The sequence below is a fragment of the Scyliorhinus canicula genome, chromosome 7 (genome assembly GCF_902713615.1).
Source record: "Scyliorhinus canicula chromosome 7, sScyCan1.1, whole genome shotgun sequence".
In the NCBI taxonomy this organism is placed as follows: Eukaryota; Metazoa; Chordata; class Chondrichthyes; order Carcharhiniformes; family Scyliorhinidae; genus Scyliorhinus; species Scyliorhinus canicula.
In genome coordinates, this window is record NC_052152.1 from 110,652,532 (window position 1) to 110,667,721 (window position 15,190).

General features: G+C 50.2%; 1 protein-coding gene across 6 annotated transcripts in view; it reads right to left on the minus strand.

Moving 5' to 3' along the window:
- Nucleotides 1-15,190, minus strand: part of lrch1 (leucine-rich repeats and calponin homology (CH) domain containing 1) — a 234,882-nt gene that overhangs the window by 118,026 nt on the left and 101,666 nt on the right. The gene's annotated exons all lie outside the window — the stretch shown is intronic.

Below are 15,190 nucleotides of genomic sequence, written 5' to 3' on the forward strand. Positions count from 1 at the left end.
TGGGTCTACAGGGATCAGCTTTTTGTAGTGGGGAAATTGGTGCCTCCAGGGGTAGTAGGAGCGGAATGCTCCGCAATCGTAATCTCTGACACACTCCACACTATGTGGATGTGAGGTTGGAGACGGTCCAGGCACAACACCCGGCATGGAGGGTGGACACAGCCCTCCTGGCCAAGAAGGCATTTTGCGATCAGATATTGCAGGCCATAGACGGGTACGTTACCAACCACCCAAACGAGGAGGTCTCACCCTCCATATTCTGGGAGGCGCTGAAGGCCGTGATGAGGGGGAAATTATCGCATTCAATGCATGCAAAGACAGGATGGAAAGGACAGCCAGGTAACAACTTGTCAACTCTATACTGGAGGTGGACCACCGGTACTCCACGGCCCCAACCATGGAACTACTGATGGAGAGGAAAAAATTACAAATGGAGTTTGACCTGATCGCCACTGGGAAAGAGGTGCACCAGCTCCACCCAGACACAGCGGACCTCTTATGAGCATGGAGACAATGTCTGAGGAAGCAGGCAGCCACAAGGGAAATAGCTCAGCTCAAAGACAGATGCTGCAATCTTGTTGAAGCGCTGGAACAGATCAACGAGGCCTTTGCAACCTTCTACCGAGGGCTGTGTACCTCTGAGCCCCCGGAAGGGTACTCAGATGAAGATGAAGCAATTTCCCGACGGATTGGACATGCTGGTCAAGAGGGAAGATAGGTGACAGGGCCTATCCATCTAATGGAGCTGAGAGAAGTCATGGAGAGCATCAACTCCATGCTGATGGGGAAGGCACCGGGGCCAGGTGGATTTCGGTGGAATTCTACAAAACTTTTGCGCCAGCACTTGACCCGTACTTGTGTGGGATGCTCGCAGACTCACTTGTAAGGGGCACCCTGCCACCAGCACTGGCCCAAGCCTCAATATCGCTGATACCCTAAAAAAGACAAAGACCCGACGGAATGCGGGTCCTACAGACCCATCTCACTCCTAAATGCCCACGCAAGGATCCTAGCCCTGGCGAGGCAGTTGTGTGTCAGAGGTAGTCGCGGAAGATCATAAGGGCTTTGTCAAGGGTAGGCTGCGCACAGCGAACATTAGGCACCATGACCCCTAATAATGACCCCATCCGGGGAAAGAACACCAAAAGTGATCATCTCTCTGGATGCAGAAACGGCCTTCGACAGTCGAAGGGAAGTACCTCCTCGAGGTACGGGACGGTCTGGGTTTGGGTCAGGGTTCACCTCCTGGGTGAAATTACTGTAGTACTCCCATGGCGAGCGGCGGACAAACACCACAGCTCTAGATACTTCCAGCTGCACAGAGACAGAAGGCAGGCATGCCCCTCATCCCCACTAGTGTTTGCCTTGGCAATCGCCCTCAGAGCGGCGAAGGGGTGGAGAGATACCCACAGGGGAGAAAGAGGGCATAGAATTTCACTCTCTGCAGATTACCTGCTCCCCGCCGTCTTGAATGCCCGAGCCAGCATGGAAGGGATAAGGAAACTCCAAAAGACGTTTGGAGCCTTCTCAGGTTACAAGCTTAATCTGAGCAAGAACAAGATATTCCCTGTGTACCGGCAGCGGGGAGGAACAGGGCTGGGGGGGGGGACTACCGTTCAAACGGGCCCAGACTAAATTCTACCACTGGGCTGCCACAACAGAAAGATTACAAGAATGGCCACGTTAGCGGGAGCGGAGAGAGGATGGAGAAGAGTTCCTGTGCAAGGACGTCCCTTCGAGCCCTGGCCACAGCCACACTCCCTCGGTCAGATAAACAAATAGCCCAGCGGTAGTAGCCACGCTCCGAACGGAGCACCAAATGAGGCAGCACTTCGGTCTAAACGAAATGTCCAATACAGGTAGAAGGGTCATTTGGACTCAAAACATTAACTATGTTTTGTTTTGTTATGCTCTTGACGTAGCATAAACTGCTTCCTTGATGTGCACTCTGACAAAGGAAGGTTCAGACTTGGAAATAGCTTTAACACATTTATTAAACTGTTAACGATTCTCCTACTTGGATTCGACTCTCCTGTTAATCCTGCTATAGCTACTCAGACTAACTAACCAGTCTACTACAATCCACGTGGTGGGTGTGATGTGTTTCAATCAACCCTGTCTGTACTCACTAAGTGTCTCCACTGGAAAAAGCAAGATCATGTGTGCTGTGTCCTTATATATGGGTAGCCCACTTGTGGTAGTGTCACCTGTGTGTGTGTCTTGACTGCCCATTGGTCGTGTCCTATCTTACTGACCTATTGGTTGAATGCCTGTGTGTCATGATGTCTCTGGTGCTCCCTCTAGTGTCTAGCTAGGTGTAGTGTATGTACATTAACCCCATGTGTATTTCCAGTGATGCATATCAGCACAGGGATAATTTGTGTTCCCACAAAGGAGGGCAAACAAACAGGCCGAATCCAAAAGGTTTACAAGAAAATAAATAAGAGAAGCAAATGTAAAGTATGAGACGAGACTGGCATTTAACATGAAAAGAAATCCAAAGTCTTCCACGACAGATCAATGTTAATGGTAATGTTGCCATAATCCCAGACTGACCTATTGGTTGAATGTCTGTGTGTCATGATGTCTCTGGTGCTCCCTCTAGTGTCTAGCTAGTCTACATGTATTTACATTCACCCCTTGTGTATTTACAGTGATGCATATCACCACATCCCCCCTTTTTTCGTGTTACATATTTTCTGTACAGTGTTAAAGAAAATTGAACAAACTAGGTAGATAAATGATGCCATGTACAAGTTATGATAACAGTGATCATTAAACAATACGTCCAAATCAAATGCACAAGTCCAAAATTCATCAATTATTATGGTTGAGTGTCTTTCTTGTTTGGTTGGTGAGTTGGTGTTGTTGATGGTGGCATGTCCTTGTGAATGCCATCAGCGTCCCTGTGCGTAAGGAGCCAAGAAGTGGTCACATCACTTCATTGTCTGATTTGGGGTCTTTTTTTCTTCCGATGCTTGTGGTAGCGATGTATGCAACCTGTCCTAAAAGCCATGTTGCTTGTCGGTAGTGCAGCAAACGTGAATTGGTAAGATGCATCGTCCTGCCATGGTATGTCATTGCACTGAGCTGAGCAGTAACAGTGTCCCGCATTTGCAGAGTCATACCATGTTGTACCAGTCGTAATTCCAGTGTTGTTGTTTTTGTCGTGCTTGTTGTCGGCGTTGTTGCCTTTGGTACGCTTCTTGTTATTGTCTTTGATGTCGTTGTTGTGTTGGTTGATTTAGTTGTCGTGTTTGATGCGCTCAAGGGCCACACTCTGTGGATAATACGAGTCCTTCACACAATTACCCGTGTTAGCGTGCTTTGTGGCATCTGCTGTTTTCTTGAGTGTGCCATCACTGAGTTCGCCTGGAGTCATGTCCGGCTTACTTGAATCAGCTTTGGTTTGTGGATGCTCCCCACCTGGAGTCTGGTCTGTTCACCTGAGTCAGTTTTGGCTTGCCGATGCTCCCCGTCTGGAGTCATTTCAGGTTCTTCTGAGGTTTCCTGATGCTCCACGTCCAGAGTCAAAATGTTCAGGAATGCATTTGCTTGTGGAGAGGCTGAAGCGAATGAGGTATGAAGTAACGTGGTGTCACCGGAGTCACCAATAGTCTCACTGTGATTGTCGAGTGCCTCTGTACACACTAGTTGAGGTCTGTCACGTTGCACATCTTGTATGGGAAGTGGGATGCTGTCGTCACTTGTCGCACAGACAGTGGGTATAGCCTCAGTGTCTTCTTGTTGTTCACTTAAGCTGGGTAGACTGTCATAGTCTGCTTGCTGTTCACTGGAGCATGGCAGACTGTCATAGTCTTTCTGTTGTTCACTTGAGCATAGCAGACCTGCATTGTCTGCTGCTGGTTGCTCCGAAGAGGTTGCTAGACCCTCATGGTCTTGTTCATGCAAGGACTGCGCTCTGGAGTCTTGCATTGCTTCTATCGTGGAGTCTGTCCACGAGCTCGCAGTGGAGGCTTGTGTCACTCGCGTCACTTTCTGTGTGGAGACGTGCAGTTGTCTCGCTGTGGAGTCTTTCATCGCTTTCTGTGTGGAGTCGGCGACTCTTCGCGGTGAGTGCACCACTCTCTGTGTGGCAGCAGGCCGCTCTCTGTGGGCTTGTACCGTTCTCTGTCTCTTGGCGTCAGGTCACAGCATAATCCTGCACTCACGACTCGGGATGTCATATATGCTGGGCTGAAGATTCCCCAAACCGAAGAACTCGTCGTTGGGGCCGTCAATGTACAACACGTCTAGTTGCAGTTCGGATTTGGTACTGGGGTAGCCACCTACCAAGGTGAAATCTTCGTCTGAGTCTTTGTCTTCCAAGACCATATCATCACGTTTTGTGTCGGAGCTGGCATTGGGCTCGCGATGTCCAAAGAAGAATTCAAGGTCTGAGTCATAGTCTTAAAGGACTGTATCATCTCTTTGGGCGGTGCTAACTGCTTGTTACAGGGTTCTGCAGAGATTACTTACAGCTACTGGTCGAATTTCAGGCATTGTGCTGTTGTTCCAGTTAAAAGAATCAGGTTTTATGGCTTCAAATTTTTTTCCCCCGTGTTTTGGGACATTTCCCCTTTAAGTGGGCATGGTCCAGGGCCTCTGACGTCACGAAGCGTGTGACGTAGGTTGTAGGAAGCAATTGGGCATGCACAGATCGCTGTTCCTTTACTTGGGGTCTTTTTCTCAACTGCTAATGTGCTCCTTTTCCAAGATGGCCGCCAATCAAAACTGCAGATTTCTCCAATGGAAAGCCTACCTTTGCCTCGTGGTGAGTTTTGGTGCCTCTTTTACTGTTTTTTCTTCTATGTTCCTCACAGAATTCTTGGAGTTTGTCCAGGATTGCCTGGAAGTCGCTCTTGTTTTGCTCCTTTGAGTATTTGAAGGTCTGGAAGATTTCAGCTGCTTCTGGATCCGCGATGGTAAGTAGATGGTAAGTGCATCCGCCACGCCATCTAGGTCTGACGCTACCAGGTAGATCTCGAATCTCTGCCTGAACCAACGGCAGTTTTCACTGAGATTGCCTTGGTACCTGAGCTGCTGTGGAACCGAAATCTTGAACATCATCTTGCCTGGCTGCTGTTGCTGGTTGTCACTGTTTGCTGAGTTGAAACTGAATTGTATGGATTTAAACAGGTCACTGCTGCGTACCATGGTTTATTATGCTCTTGACGTAGCATAAGCTGCTTCCTTGATGTGCACTCTGACAAAGGAAGGTTCAGACTTGGAGATAGCTTTAACACATTTATTAAACTGTTAACAATTCTCCTACTTGGATTCGACTCTCCTCTTAATCCTGCTATAGCTACGCAGACTGACGAACCAATCTGCTACAATCCACATGGTGGGTGTGATGTGTTTCAAATCAACTGTGTACTCACTGAGAGTCTCCACTGGAAAGAGGAAGATCATGTGTGCTGTGTCCTTTTATATGGGTTGGTGTAATGCCCTCCTGCGGTAGTGTCACCTCTGTGTATATTGTGAATGCCCATTGGTCATGTCCTATCTTACTGACCTATTGGTTGAATGTCTGTGTGTCATGTCTCTGGTGCTCCCTCTAGTGTCAAGCTAGTCTACGTTTATTTACATGAATCCCTTGTGTATTTACAGTGATGCATATCACCACGTTTCTCTCTCCACAGATGCTGCCAGGCCAGCTGAGTTTATTCAGCATTTTCTACTTTTATTTCAGATTTCCAGCATGTGCAGCATTGTGCTTTTATTAAAGAAGTGTTCTTATTGGTCTCAAACTAAAACACAGAATGCTCCTCTTTTCTCTTTTGGCGGTTGATGGGCCTGTTGTGTAATTCCAGCACTTTTTAAAATTTCAGATTTCCTGCATAGTGTCGTTATGCTGTTTTAGCAGCGCTGTACATTTGTCAGGGCATTGATCAGCAATTGTGCAACTTGGGCTCTGAATTGTAAGTATATTGTAATTAGAGAACATGCGTCAGTGTTTAGATCAGCTAAACTGAACAGGATGCCTAATCAGCACTGTTCTCAAATGTGTACAGGATGACTCAATATAACATCGTTTACACTTCATGATATTAGTTCAAATGAATACATTTGGCATGTAAACATTACTGAACATATTTACTGCCTTGAAGTAGCTTCATAAATTTGAAGAAGCAATCAATTTAATTTTATAATTGTGATGATTATATATTTTGCAAATGACTAAATATTTGGTACAAGGGGCAGATGAAATAAAAAAATAACATTTGATAAGATGAGGGCACTTTTAAAGCTGGGAGGATTAAACAAATCATTACGTGGACCACAAAAAGCTAAACTGTGATCCTCGCCTCAAGTAAAAACCAAAGAAGTTTACAGCATAGACGCAGGTTCATTGTGTCTGTCCCATCTTTACTAAAGAAATCCGAAACTAATCCCCTTGCTCTCCTCCCATAACTCTGTATCGTCCTCTGCCAAATGCCTTTACACAATGCAATAGTCTTTGCCTCTTTCACATAGCATTCCACACTCTGGGAGCTTGCTCCAGGAAGAAGTTTCGGCCAAAGTAAAAACATAAAATTAAACTTCCCTGCATGCGTTAGATATTTTCTTGCCCCTACATTGCCTAATGCACTGGGATGTAGTTAGTTATTAAAATCTTCCTGTAGTCGTTTTGGCAGCATTCCAGTTTGAAAATATTTCTAAATTATTGGACACCACTTTAACACTTGGCCAGCTAGCTGAAATAAGTCAAGCTTCAAGAATACGCCAGCGTGCAAGTGGGAATATCAATACCAAGCATTACATAACTTTCTAAATATGTGATTCATAATATAGTCAAAGTAGTTAATTCACAGAAAAAACTTTTACAACAAATTCACTTGCAATTGACTCACTCCGAGGTGAAATTGGGGTTGCAGAGATTAAGTGACCCATCTTTCACCCACTCCTCTCTAAAGACGGAAGACATCCAAGGACAAGACGATAATTAGTGGAACCACTGGAATTTTAAATCTTTCTGCCGCAAACATGATCATTTATTAATTCCAGTTTTTCAACAAGGGACTTTGCAGTTACAGACGACATTTAGCAATGTACTTTTTGTGTAAAATCTTGCCTGGAGTGCTCCTTTCAGTTACTAAAACAATTAAGTTCTGTTTTACTGCAAACAAACTAAGCGCTATAGTGATCCACCAAGGCAACAGTGTATTCCGAAATCAGGATTTTGAATTTTTCAGAAATTGCCCATTTTAAGTATTTGTGTGCTGTCTACTGGCAATTCAGCTTGATAGAGGTTGTCAAAACAGTATTAACAGTGACTCGGCGCTCAGGATAGGCTATTGTAAATGCCATCATTAGACTGAACAGTTAATGCCAGCTTGCATCAATGCCTAAAGTGCAATATATATTGGAAATCAGAAATATGCAATGCACCAGTGAATAGAGCTAATTGATTAGGAGTGCAGAAACTTTGAGGCAAGATGAGTGTACTCACTAATCCTTCCCTGCCTATTAAATTTTGATCCCAGATTTAACAAAGTCTTGCCACAAAAAATTGAATAATTAAAAGGGTTAGACGGAGGTCTGAAATGCAGCAACAGAGACTAGGAGAAACAGCACACAGAATAGAAGGTGTAGATCATTTGGCCCATCACGCCTGCTCCACTATTGAATACGAACACGGTTGACCTCCTGCCTCAACTCCTGCACTACCGCTATATCCATTATGATCCAAATATCTGTCAAGCTCTTGTCTTGAATAAACTCAGCAATTGAGTATACTCAATTCTCTGGGTTTGAGAATTCTAAAGCATCAGGAAGCGGTGAAGCAACAGTAAAATCATAATTTAAATATAAATGTCTTTGCCCAATAGCTTAGATAATGACTAGCACTGAGACAGGAATATAACTGGTTGAGTTCCTGCTCTGTGCTGAGTTAGCTGATCTCAGTCAGGCATATATAGTGATACTGGGTCAGTTCCAATTTTCAGCACTCAGATTGATGAGATTTTTGAGAGTGAGAGCATGGAGTGATATGATGGCAGCTCAGTGGAGTTAAGATGAAGATCAGCCATGAGCTAAGTGAAGAGTGAAGCAACAAGCTTGAGGAGCTGAATCCCTTAATCCTCCTCTTGTGCAACATATGTCACAAGGAAACTGTCCTTGAAAAGTGCTGAGATATCAGTACTGTAGGTCGGGAGGACTTTGGAGGGATTGGAAAGGATGAGACCACAAAGGGGTTTGAAAACAAGAAGGAGAATTTTCAGATCAGGGCGTTGCTGGATCAGATGCTAATAAGTGGCGGGTAAACAGAACTTGAAGTCAGGATATTGGCAGTGGAGTTTTGTACAAACTCAAGCTCATAGAGAAGCCAAGAGAGCAGTAATAGCTCTGCTTGGAGGCCGATCAAAGGTTTGCTTTTATTTCAATGAAGATGTGACAGTGTGACATTCAGGACTATTCATTACTACATCCTTCCCAATATAGCTCCTTTATAGTTCATTTCCAATGCCTTGCTCCCTCATAGTCCCGATCACAATGGAGGTGATGGCAGAGACAGGGTATTGTCGCTGGACTAGTAATCCAGAGACCAATGGTTATGCTTTGGGGATCCTAAGGTGGAATTTAAACCAAATAAAATAGCTGGAATTAAAAGTAGAATGACCTAACTGGTTCATTAATTTCCTTTAGCAAAGGAAACCAGTCATCCTTATCTGATCTGGTCTACCCTACATGTGACTCCAGGCCCACAGAAATGTGGTTGACTCTTACTTGCCCTCTGAAATGGCCTAGCAAGCCATTCAATCGCTGTGTACGTATACCTCAGGGACTGCATCAGTTCAATAAGGCAGCTCAACCCGAGGGATGGACAATAACAGCATTGCCCACATCCCGTAAATTAATTTTTAAAAGAATATGACACTGGTATGTTGTATCCAATGATATTGCCTCTGCTACTCTCAACCACTTCAGTATACCCCAGGATCTATTCTCACTAGCTGCCTCTTCAAGATCTGTGCGTTAACCTTTTGAGAAATCTTGACTTCCCTGCCTCAGATTTCCACAAACTTCAATATATCCAAAGTGGGGAGACCAGTGTCCTCATCTGGATTAAAACCTCAGATCTGTCAACCCTACACCCTCCTCTAACATGGGCTCTGCTGATTTTCACACCCCCAGAAATCCTCCATGGCCTCATCTGACATTACCTTCGTGACGTCTTGTCTGGCATTCTTGTGCACACTACTCAGTAGTGTGCACAAGAATGCGCACACTCAGCCCTCTTGCATTCACTCGCTACATCCCAGTGCAACACTGAAACTTGAGAAGAGGGAGGTGAGGACAGAAAGCAAAGATCAAGCTCTGGTAATGGAGTGCAGGAACAAAGCCATTCTACAGGCAGCCATTACACTCGTGCCTTATTTTCTTCGGTCCAAAACTTCCATGGCGGATGACAGGGTACTTTTGGGGGGGGGGGGGGGCGCAGGGCAGTCGGTGGAGCGGCAGGGCAGTCGGGGGGGGGGGGGGGGGGGGGGGGGGGGGGGAGCGGCAGGGTAATCGGGAGAGCGGCAGGGTAGTCGAGAGAGTGGCAGGGTGATCGGGGGAGTGGCTGGGTAATCGGGGCGAGTGGCTGGGTAATCGGGGCGAGTGGCTGGGTAATCGGGGCGAGTGGCTGGGTAATCGGGGCGAGTGGCTGGGTAATCGGGGAGAGTGGCTGGGTAATCGGGGAGAGTGGCTGGGTAGCCGGAGAGAGTGGCTGGGCAGTCGGGGGGAGTGGCTGAGCAGTCGGGGGGAGTGGCTGGGTAATCGGAAGGAGTGGCTGGGAAATCGGGGGAGTGGTTGGGGAGTCGGGGACAGTGGCTGGGGAGTCGGAGACAGTGGCTGGGGAGTCGGGGACAGTGGCTGGGGAGTCGGGGACAGTGGCTGGGTAATCGGGGACAGTGGCTGGGTAATCGGGGAGAGTGGCTGGGTAATCAGGAGGAGTGGCTGGGTAATCAGGAGGAGTGGCTGGGTAATCGGGGGGAGTGGCTGGGTAATAGGAAGAGTGGCTGGGTAGTCGGGGAGAGTGGCTGGGTAGTCGGGGAGAGTGGCTGGGGAGTCGGGGACAGTGGCTGGGGTGTCGGGGACAGTGGCTGGGTAATCGGGGAGAGTGGCTGGGTAGTCGGGGGGAGTAGCTGGGTAATCGGGGGGAGCGGCTGGGTAATCGGGGGGAGTGGCTGGGTAATCGGGGGGAGTGGCTGGGTAATCGGGGGAGTGGCTGGGGGGTCGGGGACAGTGGCTGGGGAGTCGGAGATAGTGGCTGGGGAGTCGGGGACAGTGGCTGGGGAGTCGGGGACAGTGGCTGGGTAATCGGGGGGAGTGGCTGGGTAATCAGGAGGAGTGGCTGGGTAATCAGGAGGAGTGGCTGGGTAATCGGGGGGAGTGGCTGGGTAATAGGAAGAGTGGCTGGGTAATAGGAAGAGTGGTTGGGAAGTCGGGGAGAGTGGCTGGGTAGTCGGGGAGAGTGGCTGGGGAGTCGGGGACAGTGGCTGGGGTGTCGGGGACAGTGGCTGGGTAATCGGGGAGAGTGGCTGGGTAGTCGGGGGGAGTGGCTGGGTAGTCGGGGGGAGTGGCTGGGTAATCGGGGGGAGTGGTTGGGTAATCGGGGGGAGTGGCTGGGTAATCGGTGGGAGTGGCTGGGTAATCGGGGAGTGGCTGGGTAGTCGGGGAGAGTGGCTGGGTAAACGGGGAGAGTGGCTGGGTAATCGGGGAGAGTGGCTGGGTAATCGGGGGTGTGGCTGGGTAATCGGGGGTGTGGCTGGGTAATCGGGGGGAGTGGCTGGGTAATCGGGGGAGTGGTTGGGTAGTCGGGGAGAGTGGCTGGGTAATCGGGGGGAGTGGCTGGGTAATCGGGGCGAGTGGCTGGGTAATCGGGGCGAGTGGCTGGGTAGTCGAAGGAGTGGCTGGGTAATCGGGAGGAGTGGCTGGGTAATCGGGAGGAGTGGCTGGGTAATCGGGGGTAGTGGCTGGGTAATCGGGGGAGTGGCTGGGTAATCGGGGGGAGTGGCTGGGTAATCGGGGAGAGTGGCTGGGTAATCGGGGAGAGTGGCTGGGTAATCGGGGGACTGGCTGGGTAATCGGGGGGAGTGGCTGGGTAATAAGGAGGAGTGGCTGGGTAATCGGGGGGAGTGGCTGGGTAATAGGAAGAGTGGCTGGGTAGTCGGGGAGAGTGGCTGGGTAATCGGGAGGAGTGGCTGGGTAATCGGGGGGAGTGGCTGGGTAATCGGGGGGAGTGGCTGGGTAATCGGGGGAGTGGCTGGGTAATCGGGGGAGTGGCTGGGTAGTCGGGGGGAGCGGCTGGGTAGTCGGGGAGAGCGGCTGGGTAGTCGGGGAGAGCGGCTGGGTAATCGGGAGGAGTGGCTGGGTAATCGGGGGGAGTGGCTGGGTAATCGGGGGGAGTGGCTGGGTAATCGGGGGGAGTGGCTGGGTAATCGGGGGGAGTGGCTGGGTAGTCGGGAGAGTGGCTGGGTAGTCGGGAAGAGTGGCTGGGTAATCGGGGAGAGTGGCTGGGTAATCGGGGGGGTGGCTTGGTAATGGGGGGGGGGGGGAGTGGCTGGGTAATCGGGGGGAGTGACTGGGTAATGGGGGGGGGGGGGAGTGGCTGGGTAATCGGGGGAGTGGCTGGGTAATGGGGGGGGGGGAGTGGCTGGGTAATCGGGGGGAGTGACTGGGTAATCGGGGGGAGTAGCTCGGTAGTCGGGGGAGTGGCTGGGTAATCGGGAGGAGTGGCTGGGTAATAGGGGGGAGTGGCTGGGTAATCGGGGGAGTGGCTGGGTAATCGGGGGGAGTGGCTGGGTAATCAGGGGGAGTGGCTCGGTAGTCGGGGGAGTGGCTGGGTAATCGGGGGGAGTGGCTGGGTAATCGGGAGGAGTGGCTGGGGTAATCGTGGGGAGTGGCTCGGTAGTCGGGGGAGTGGCTGGGTAATCGGGGGGAGTGGCTGGGTAATCGGGGGGAGTGGCTGGGCAGTCGGGGAGAGTGGCTGGGCAGTCGGGGAGAGTGGCTGGGCAGTCGGGGAGAGTGGCTGGGCAGTCGGGGAGAGTGGCTGGGTAATCAGGGGGAGTGGCTGGGTAATCAGGGGGAGTGGCTGGGTAATCAGGGGGAGTGGCTGGGTAATCGGGGGAGTGGCTGGGTAATCGGGGACAGTGGCTGGGGAGTCGGGGACAGTGGCTGGGGAGTCGGGGACAGTGGCTGGGTAGTCGGGGAGAGTGGCTGGGTAGTCGGGGAGAGTGGCTGGGTAGTCGGGGAGAGTGGCTGGGTAATCGGGGGGAGTGGCTGGGTAATCGGGGGGAGTGGCTGTGTAGTCGGGGAGAGTGGCTGGGGTAAACGGGGAGAGTGGCTGAGTAATCGGGGGGAGTGGCTGGGTAATCGGGGGAGTGGCTGGGTAATCGGGGGGAGTGGCTGGGTAATCGGGGGGAGTGGCTGGGTAGTCGGGAAGAGTGGCTGGGTAGTCGGAGAGAGTGGCTGGGTAGTCGGAGAGAGTGGCTGGGTAGTCGGAGAGAGTGGCTGGGTAGTCGGAGAGAGTGGCTGGGTAGTCGGGGAGAGTGGCTGGGTAGTCGGGGAGAGTGGCTGGGTAGTCGGGGAGAGTGGCTGGGTAGTCGGGGAGAGTGGCTGGGTAGTCGGGGAGAGTGGCTGGGTAGTCGGGGAGAGTGGCTGGGTAATCGGGGGGAGTGGCTGGGTAATCGGGGACAGTGGCTGGGTAGTTGGGGAGAGCGGCTGGGTAATCTGGGGGAGTGGCTGGGTATTCGGGGCGAGTGGCTGGGTAATCGGGGGGGAGTGGCTGGGTAATCGGGGGGGAGTGGCTGGGTAATCGGGGGGAGTGGCTGGGTAGTTGGGGGGAGTGGCTGGGTAGTTGGGGGGAGTGGCTGGGTAATCAGGTGGAATGGTTGGGTAATCGGGGGAGTGGCTGGGTAATCGGGGGAGTGGCTGGGTAATCGGGGGGAGTGGCTGGGTGATCGGGGAGAGTGGCTGGGTAATCGGGGGGAGTGGCTGGGTAATCGGGGGGAGTGGCTGGGTAGTCGGGGAGAGTGGCTGGGTAGTCGGGGAGAGTGGCTGGGTGGTCAGGGAGTGTGGCTGGGTAATCGGGGGGAGTGGCAGGGTAAACGGGGAGTGGCTGGGTAGTCGGGGGAGTGGCTGGGTAGTCGGGGGAGTGGCAGAATAATCGGGGAGATTGACTGGGTAATCGGGGGAGAGTGGCTGGGTAATCGGGGAGAGTGGTTGGGTAATCGGGGGGGTAGTGGCTGGGTGCAGTGGTATGCAGTCAGGGAGTGGGGTGCATTTTAGGGCAGAGGGATAGTAGTCGGGGAGTACTTTGGGGGTATTTGGGGTTATATGGTTCAGGTGTGTGGGTGGGGGAGCAGCGGTGTAGTTCAATACTATAGTTACCCAGGAGTTTGAAGTGGTTTTAATCTTTATAACTTTTCCTGGGTAGCTATTCTACTCAGGCCATCAAAAACATCCACAGTCTTTGATCTTAATGGGAATATTAGATGGTTCCAAGTGCAGGGTAATTCCCTATTCAAATTTTAGTCATCTTGGGCAATTCCTGTCTGATCCTTGCCTGGGGTCTTCCGGGAGGTTTCCCAGTGCATCTTCTGGGGTACAACATCCAGTGAACAGGCCTTCATCTCTGAACAGCTTAAACTTCCAACTATTTTTTTGTTTCTTTTTCCCTTTCTTTGTTGTCTCTGACTTTCTTACCAGCTTGTTTTTACCTTTGGTTTTCTCCTGGTTACAGAAATCCTGAGGTAGATCTACAGGATGCCCACTGCTGAAAGAAGCTGATTTCTTTTTAACCAACAAGTCTTTGTTGTCTTGTGAGAGGTGGTTTTATGCTCTTCTGGTGATACCATTGATCCCTCGGGGATGACAGGTGCAGAAGCAGGCCCCCTTTCATTTTGTGTTGTCCTTTTGCTTTTACCTTGACCCACTTTACCAGCTTGTCTTTTTTTAATTACTTCTCCTTCCTTGATGACATTGTGTAGGACATGCAGATATAGGATACAGAGGGACATAGATAAGCTGCAGAGCTGGGCTGAGAGGTGGCAGATGGAGTTTAATGCGGAAAAGTGTGAGGTGGTTCACTTTGGAAGGAGTAACAGGAATGCAGAGTACTGGGCTAATGGCAAGATTCTTGGTAGTGTAGATGAACAGAGAGATCTCGGCATCCAGGTACATAAATCCTTGAAAGTTGCCACCCAGGTTAATAGGGCTGTTAAGAAGGCATATGGTGTGCTAGCCTTTATAAGCAGGGGGATTGAGTTTCGGAACCACAGGGTCATGCTGCAGCTGTACATAACTCTGGTGCGGCCACACCTGGAGTACTGCGTGCAGTTCTGGTCACCACATTATAGGAAGGATGTGGAAGCTTTGGAAAGGGTTCAGAGGAGATTACTAGGATGTTGCCTGGTATGGAGGGAAGGTCTTACGAGGAAAGGCTCAGGGAATTGAGGTTGTTTTCGTTAGAGAGGAGAAGGCTGAGAGGTGACTTAATAGAGACATATAAGATAGTCAGAGGGTTAGATAGGGTGGACAGTGAGAGTCTTTTTCCTCGGATGGTGATGACCAACACGAGGGGACATAGCTTTAAATTGAGGGGTGAGAGATATAGGACAGATGTCAGAGGCAGTTTCTTTACTCAGAGAGTAGTAGGGGTGTGGAACGCCCTGCCTGCAACAGTAGTAGACTCACCAACTTTAAGGGCATTTAAGTGGTCACTGGATAGACATATGGATGAAAATGGAATAGTGTAGGTCAGATAGGCTTCAGATGGTTTCACAGGTCGGCGCAACATCGAGGGCCGAAGGGCCCGTACTGCGCTGTAGTGTTCTATGTTCTATGTTCTATGTAGCCGAACACTGAAGTTTATGAAGCTCTAACTCTCAATAACTTGCATTTCTAGAATACTTTCAACATGGTGAAATGGCTAAAGACATTGCACAGGAGCATTATCAAAGGAAATTGGACACCAAGTCACATAAGGAGATAATACAACAGATGACCAAAAGGCTGGTCAAAGAGAGCACTGGTTTATTTTCTTTAAAAAGGAATAAACGACAGACACTGGAAATCTGAAACACAGCCAGAAAATACTGGGAAATACTTGTCAGTTCAAGTCAGCATGAAGGGGTGAACAGATATGTCAACATTTCAGATGTCGGCCCGTCATTAGGGATGGAAGATATAGAATTTA